General features: G+C 31.1%; 1 non-coding gene across 1 annotated transcript; it reads right to left on the bottom strand.

Moving 5' to 3' along the window:
- Window positions 1–333: 333 nt before the first annotated feature.
- TRNAL-CAA (transfer RNA leucine (anticodon CAA)) lies at window positions 334–417 on the bottom strand. Its single transcript has one exon. It is a non-coding gene; the product is annotated as a tRNA-Leu (tRNA).
- Between the last annotated feature and the right edge of the window lie 8,771 nt (window positions 418–9,188).

Genomic DNA, 9,188 nt, shown 5'->3' on the forward strand with positions numbered 1-9,188 from the left:
GAATTATAAATGATTTACAACATTGTTAATTTCAGCCCAAACAACACTTAAACATTATAGTCTTTATCAGAACTAGTACAAAATAAGATTACAAATGAAAACCAAATCCATTAAGTTCATTTCCTGATTAAGCTAAACAAAAAAGTGCCACAAATTGCAACATTCTTACTTAGTTTGGTGTGAAATGGTGGTTGTTATTTAAATAATTAAGTGTTTAAGAAGATATAGAATCGTTCTTTTCACTTAATCCCTTGCCTATAAGTGTACATTGTCGTGGCATCGTCCACTACAAAAGAAATAAAAGAACACAGATGAAGAAAAGGTGCAATAATGTGTCAGAAGTGGGATTTGAACCCACGCCCTCTCACGAGGACCAGAACTTGAGTCTGGCGCCTTAGACCACTCGGCCATCCTGACATGTTGCGTTCATAAGTTTCCAATATCTAATTTTATTAAAATTACTTACACTAAGATAGTTTTGTTTCTTTTCTTTAACTACGTTAACAATCCTTTATTAGCGTCAATTTCAACGATTATCTTAATTTTATTGCGTGTGAACACTCCATTTTAATCGGGTACTTGAAAATCAACAATAAATAAGTGAGAATAATAAATATTAAAATATGAAGAAAAATATTTTCCATAATATGAAATAAAAATAAATTTAAATGGAAGATTTGATCAGAGCACAAAGTTATTATTTGGGAAAAACATAAAAAGATTATTTGCTCAAAATTTAAAGGAAATGAATAGTATAACATATGAAACTTCAAATTTTAATTAGGAAGCATTTTGATACACAATTTTTTTTTACTATTTTGGAACTCTGATCAGGATATTAATTTCACATATTTTTTATTTAAAAAACAATATTTTTAAGAAACATTTTTCGAAAATAATTTTTTTAATAAATTTTTTTATGAAATTATTCTTATAAACACGTGAGAAACTAAGGGGGGTGTATTGGATTAGGATTTTAAAGGACTTTTTTAGTAAAAAAAAATCTTGCGGATTTTAAAAGACTTTGCAGGATTTTCATGACTTTTAAGATTTTGCAGGATTCTACAAGATTTAAAATCAGGATTTTAATGGATTCTACAAGACTTTTAAATCAGGATTTTAATGGATTCTATGAGATTTTGTGGAGTTTTGACATTTGATAAGATTTGAAAAAAAATTCATACATTCAAATTTAAAAAGAGTCAAAGATAAAAATAATAAAAAAAACAATAATATCTAGATAAATAATAATAATAATTCTCCATAATATTCTATCATCTTTTTATAGCATCCACTATCAATTGTAACAATTCATCGGAATCCTCCTTGGTTTAAGCTTCATAGTTTTCTTTCTCTTTTCCTTTTTCTTTATTATTTCCATGTGAATCTCCATTTGAATTATTAAAATAATATATGTTGAAAACTAGTTATATAAATAATTATGGATAAAAGACAAAATCAATAAAATTATATTATTATTTTTAGAAGCACACCAATTATATAATATCGAATATATCTTGGCTATCCAAATAGATCAAATATCTCAATCATTATAAAAAAATGTAAAAACGAAAATATAGAGACAAAAGATAATTTTTATATAAAAAAAATCAGTATATTCGATACTGAGAAAATATTTAGATATATAATCTTTTTATATAAACGGGAGTATTTAGATATAGAGAATATATATATATATATATATATATATATATATATATATATATATATTATTTTAGTTATATATTATATGATAATTTTTAACGATATTTATAAATGTAAATTATTCTAACAAATATTTTAATAATATTTTATTTTTCAAAAAATAAGCTGATGAAGGCATAAATCCTAAACCCTAAAAAATTAGATACTGCAATGTCTTATGTTAATTTTTTTTAAATATAAAAAAATATTAATTTCACAATATAAAAATAAAAAGAAAAATTCAGTAAAAAAAATAAAATAATTATTGAGTGATAAAAGGAGGGATAAAAGTAACAAATTCAAGGGAACGAGAGAGTTCGCAGTTTTTATGCTAAGAGGGTTCTTCCCCAACTAAGATCTATTTTCATCTCATTCTACTCACAGAAACCCTAACAAATTCATCTGATATATATATTTAGAGATAGATATCAATTTCATCTTTCACCTTTTTCTTTTCTTGACGTGTGTTATAAAAAAATTACCACTTAAAAGTTAAAATTTCAAGTATTTTTTTTGTTATATAAAAGAACAAATTCAACTACATAGAATAAAATAAAGCAAGTCAATTAAACAAAACGAACAGAAAAATAGAGCAAGTCAATGACACTATCATTTACATATCAGAGTTTCACAAAATAGGAGAATGGGATGAGAACAATACTACAATATTATATATGAGCAATGAACAATAGTATAGTATTATTAGTAGAGAAAAAATGGAGAAGATAGGAGCATAGAAAAAAAAAGATGAAAAACTCACTTGAAAATTATTGAAACACTTGAAAAATCACTTCAAATAATCCTTCAAATAATCCTTCAAAATCCGTTGGGTTTGGATGGGATTGTTTTATGAATCTGGTATTTATAGATAACACTAGAAAGTCCTTCAAAATCCCTCTCACATAACAATCATTTAAATTCCTTATATTTTTTAATACCAATGGATTGTTTTTAAGTTGTAAAAAATCTCAAATGAATACCAGTGGATTTTAATGGACTCTTTAAAAAATCTTGAAAATCCAGATTGAATACCATTGGATTATTTTTAAGTGACATAAAATCCTGATTGAATACCAATGGACTTTTTTACTCAAAAAAAGTCTTTTAAAATCCTACGAAATCTTAAACCAATACACCCCCCTAAGTTTTTTTATGTAAAATAAATTTTTAATAAAATAAAATATTATTTTTATTTATTTATTTAATATAATAAAAATCCTAAATTTCTAGATACCATTTAAAATATTTACATAAATATTTATGATTAATCAAATAGATTTTTATGATTTTATCAGTGAAAAAAATTACACTGTCAATTAATAAAAAATTATGTTTAATATTATTATTAAAAAAAAATTATAAAAGTAAACAAAATTAAATGATAATGCAAAAAAAAAAAAATTTCCCTTTAAAGATATGATGTTAATTAAACGTCCCAGCTTTTTTTTCTTCAATTAAATATTATAATTTAATGACTTAATAACATTTTTTATCTCTCAAGTATTGTAATTGTGCAATTTTAATCTCTAAAGTTTTAATTGAGTAATTTTAGTTCCTAAAAGATTGCAATTGTGAGATTTTGGTCCTTCAATCTTTAATTGAACAATTTTAGTCTCTCAAATTTCATAATTGTGCAATTTTAGTCTCTCATATTAAAAATTTAATAATTTTAATATATATATATATATATATATACATATATACAATATTTTAAAATTATATAATTATTTGTCTATTCAAGTTAACACATATTATAATTTTCTTCAATACATCAAATTATATATATTTATTATTAATAAATAAATAAAATTTATATATTATTTTTTTTATAATACTACTGATAAATTAATATCAATAATATTATTAGTATATTTATAGATAAACTAATAATTTGATAAATATGACTTAGTATATATTAATATAATTTTACAAAAATATAAATATATAACAAAAGATATGTATATTTCTAATTAATATACTTATATTTTTGTAAAAATATATTAATATATAATAAATTATATTTATCAAACTATTAGTTTATCTATAAATATACTAAAAATATTATTGATATTAATTTATCAATAATATTAAAATACTAATAATATATATAATTTTTATTTATTTAGTAATGTACTGACCGCATTTCGCACCCGGGCTCTTAGCCCGGGTTGACATTATAAGGGTCATCCCGGACACGCGTTGAACAACGTCAGCCCGGAATTCGGACAGACCACGCCCGAGCCCGGAGATCTCGTCCCAGGCCAAAACGGTTCTCCCGTTATGCCATATTATGTCACAACGTGATCATATCATATGATAGGATATCGTATCATATCATATCTTATCTCAGGCCCAAGACAACCCTAATTGACACAAAGGTATGTGCATTACATATATACGAGACTCATACTCATACAAACCCTAACTTTAGCATCGGAGTCTCTTTTGCAGGTACCTCCCCCATCTCGAAGCACCAATACACCCAGCGAAGGAGACTCATCAATCTTACCCGGCGGATCAGCTCTACAGCAGATTTCCGGTAAGAACATTTGGCACCCACCGTGGGGCCGATCAGACCAAGCTCTCATCGGCCACCTGCATGGTTTCTACCAGAAGCCATATTAGACGAGCAACAGATTACACGAGCAACTCAACTACCATGGACAGCGATACCGCGACCCTGAGGCGTTTGGTCGAACAAGTCGAGCAGATGCGGCGACAGCACGACGTCGACCTCCAGAATATGCGTGCCCAGCACGAGAATGACCTCGCGGCGATGCGCATCCGCGCCCAGCTCACTCGGCATCGCCACGGCCAGCCACCGCACGACAGCGGTGATCATGAGGAGGAGGCGCATTCAGCCCCCCATTTTCAAGCAACCACGAGGGCACCACATTCGCAGCCCGCCACGCACCGGTCTCACGCATCAACACACAGATCAGGGCAGGGCACCAGCAAGGCCCCCACTCACTTCTCCGAGGGCCAAGAGCCTTTCCGCCGTCATCCCTTTGTGAACGGAATCATGGAGACTTCGTTACCCCCGCGGGTGGAAGCCCCTCCACCTCGACCGCTACGACGACACTACGGATCCCGATGAGCTCGTCGACGCGTACACGACTCAGGTAAACCTTTACACTAACAGTGACACTATACTGTGCAGGGTCTTCCCGACCTCGCTTAAAGGACCCGCGCTCCATTGGTACACCCAACTGCCGGCAGGGTCCATTGACAGTTTCGCCACCTTGGTGCGGCGGTTCACGGCACAGTACACCACCAGCCGACCTCACCACACAACCTCGGCCGCCTTGGCCAACCTCAGACAGAATGACGACGAGCCCCTACGGGCCTTTATGGAGCGCTTCTCTAACATATCAGTCCGGATCCGAAATCTAAACCCGGAAGTCGCCCTACACGCCATGCTCATGGCACTGAAACCCGAATCGTTCGTCGACAGCCTATGTCGCGACGCCCCTCGCGATATGGACGAACTGCGCGCCCGCGCCGCCAGTTACATTCAAATGGAGGAGCACGCGGCCTTCCGCGACCAGGTTCGCGGTAAGGGCCCCGCAAAACCAGAACAGGGCCACAAAGACAAAGTTATAAAGTCAACAATGACAACCAATTCAAGAAGACAGCCAGGACAAACAGAGCCGGGAGGTACGACTTCTACACCCCTCTGAACGCCCCAAGAGTCCACATTTTGGAGGAAGCCAGTAACAGCAACCTGCTAGACCTCCCCCCACCCGGCCACACACCAAACAGTGCTGACAAGTCCAAACATTGTCGGTATCACAGAAACTATGGCCATATCACAGACGAGTGCCGCACACTCCGGGACCGCATCGAGGAACTCATCCAGGCAGGACACCTCGCCCACTACATTCAGCGACAGCCAGGCTCCCGAGGTGGCTCCGGAGGCCGGGGATGCGGGAGAGGTCGCGGATCAGGAACTCGGGGGGACCTACCTACAAGACCTCAGCAAAACGCCAATGGCGCAGTACAGGCTGAAATAAGCCAGGAAACCGACGCGACACGTGTCAGTTGAAAGGCACACCCAACGACACACTTATTACCAAACCATCATTGTAAAACCGTCACTGCCCCCAATACGTCAATCAAACGTCTCCAGAGCATAAACAGTCGCGACACGTTGCGAACCTCCAGCTAGCGTACGCGCAAAGCCACCTCTCCTCTCACGAGCCCGACCTTAAACTCCTCGGCCTACGGCCTTCGGAGCTCGGGGGGCTAGTGTACTGACCGCATTTCGCACCCGGGCTCTTAGCCCGGGTTGACATTATAAGGGTCATCCCGGACACGCGTTGAACAACGTCAGCCCGGAATCCGGACAGACCACGCCCGAGCCTGGAGATCTCATCCCAGGCCAAAACCGTTCTCCCGTTATGCCATATTATGTCACAACGTGATCATATCATATGATAGGATATCGTATCATATCATATCTTATCTCAGGCCCAAGACAACCCTAATTGACACAAAGGTATGTGCATTACATATATACGAGACTCATACTCATACAAACCCTAACTTTAGCATCGGAATCTCTTTTGCAGGTACCTCCCCCATCTCGAAGCACCAATACACCCAGCGAAGGAGGCTCATCAATCTTACCCGGCGGATCAGCTCTACAGCAGATTTCCGGTAAGAACAAGTAACAATAAATATATATCATTTGATATATTAACAAAAATTATAATATACGTTAACTTGAATAGACAAATAATTGTATAATTTTAAAATAATATATATATATATATATATATATATATATATATATATATTAAAATTATTAAATTTTAATAAAAGAGACTAAAATCGCACAATTATGATATTTGAAAGATTAAAATTATTCAATTAAAAATTAAAAGACTAAAATCACACAATTGTAATCTTTTAGAAACTAAAATTACCCAACTAAAACTTTACGATTAAAATTGCACAATTAGGGATAAAAATGCAATTAAGCCTAATTTAATTAAACCAACGGAGTTACATGGATAAAGTTAGTTTAAATTATATTGAAAGTGCATATTTTTTACCAAAGCATATGATATCTTTTACTGATAAAAAACTACAAAAGGTTTAGTTGCTTTATTTTATCAATTTTTTTTGTTTAAATTATATATGTCCAGTGTAAATAAAAAAATATTATAGTTGCCTACATAAGTTGAAATGACATTTTTTATCCCCAAAGTAAAAAGTTCCAAGAAAAAAAGCCCTGCTATTATCATATTTTAACTAATACACTGAAAAATAATTGATACAGGGTCACACATAAAAACTTATGGAAGCAAAGATATATAAGTCACATAGATTCTTATATATTGTAATCCAAGGTTTTTTTTTTTTTCGATAAGTATAAAAACAAGAGAAAGAAAATTAGTAATATTTAGGCAATACCTTGTCACAGGAACTAGGCCTTTAAATTAGTAACTCGAACACTTTTATTAACTATTGGGCTAACATTTTGGGTCGAAAAGAAAACTAAAATAATGGAAACCAAACCAGCGGTGTGTAAAATATGTGTTTCTCATTAGAATGATAAAAGGAGAATGTTATTTATGATCTATTTTTTTCTTTTTCCTTTTTTTTAAATATCCTTTTATATATGTGTTTAATACATTAAAGAAATTATAACTATATTATGAAAATTTATTTTCGTAAAATCTATAAAATTTAGGGATGACAAATGGATGAATCAAATATATATTTAGATTGATTATAATGGATAAAAAATAGAATGAATTAGATAGATTTACTCGTAGATGGATTGGATGAGTGATAAATAAATGGATTAATTTGTCATCCCAAGTGAATATAGGAGAGTGTAAAAAAAAAGAGGAAAGACAAGCATTTGAAAAATATAAAGAAATAAAAATGAGAAAAAAGAATATGAAGAAAGAGGTGAATGAAACCAAGCAGAAAGTGTTTATTAGTTTTTAGAAGTGTCAAAGTGGTGAATGAAACCAATAAAGAAAGAAAAAAAATTAAAATATGAAAATTTTCTATATTATGATGGATTCTTCTAAAGTGACTAAGTCTGTTTTTAGATAAAAGTTAAGTTCAACCCACTTTAATTTCAGAACAAGATTATTTCAAAACAATAATCTTATTGTTTATACATTTTATGCATTGAAAAGTAAAAACATATATTTCAGGGTTTTTAAGTAGATAACCAAACACATTTAGAAAGACACATTTTAGAGGAGAATTATATTTACAATCTCGAGTTGAGAAAGTTTCTGCCATAAAATATGAACAAAAAAAGTATATTTGAGATGGATAAGAGGACCACAATTTCCGTCCCAAGATGTTACAATTTAATGCGTTAATTTATATTTTTATAATTTATTTATACACAGTAAACTTATTAATGAATATCCTCATTTTTTTATTTTTCGAAATTCATTACGATTCCGGAGTTTTACAGGGACTTCCGAAAATTAAGAACCCTGGACCTGACAGAAATAATTAAGAGGTAAAGATAAAAATAAAGATGCTCACGGGCACGGCTGCGTTTTTTTCTTTTATCCCTAATTTTAAAATTTACACATATTACTCTATAAACTAAAGTGTTGCACTACTCTTTTCTATCATTTAACCAGAAAAGTCTCCATTATTTTGATGGAAATACTAACGGCAAAACTTATGGTATGTTTAGATAATTTTTTTTTTATAGATTTTTAGAATTTAAATTACTTTAATTTTAATTTTTGTTATTTTTTAAACATTTTATTTAGATGAATCAATTCACATTTTTAAAATTTAAAATTTAAAATTTGGATATAATAATTTAATTTTATCATAAATAAAATTAATTTTAAACAAATATATATTAAAATTTTAAGATTTAATTTTATAAAACTACATATTAAACAATTTTTAAATATTTAATAACTTTCTAAAAAAATAATATTAGATAATAATTAGTAATTTAAAAAATAATTTTAAATATTTAATAATTAAAAACATCAATATTTTTATGTTGGCCTTGATATTTTTAAGAGATAAAAGAAAAAGAAAATTAAAGCATTTAAACTTACAATTTTCAAAAATTTCAAAATATATAAATATTAATTTTTTAAAATTTTTTATCCAAACAAAACATTTTACATCAAAATATGTATAAAAAAAATTAAAAAAGTTAAATTACTATATTAAAATTTGTCATCTAAACACTATTAATGTGTGTATATACTCGCTCTTTTTTTTTTTTTTTTCACTCGCTGTTATGTACGATTAACTTTTTGTTATTATATTTTACTATGATCTACAGCTGCTTTATTTTCAAGTTAGGCTAGAAGTTGACAGAAGATGATTTAATTTAGATATAATAGTATAGTATAGATTACGTGAGAAGATGTCGGTATGGTCCTCATCCTTGAATTATTGATTCTGACTTCGATGTGATGCATTGATTTTTTTCTAATATTAAATTATTCCAAGCGGCTTAGAAAATTAGAACA

This window comes from Cajanus cajan, chromosome 8 (genome assembly GCF_000230855.2).
Source record: "Cajanus cajan strain Asha chromosome 8, NIPB_CcT2T_4, whole genome shotgun sequence".
NCBI classification, from domain to species: Eukaryota; Viridiplantae; Streptophyta; class Magnoliopsida; order Fabales; family Fabaceae; genus Cajanus; species Cajanus cajan.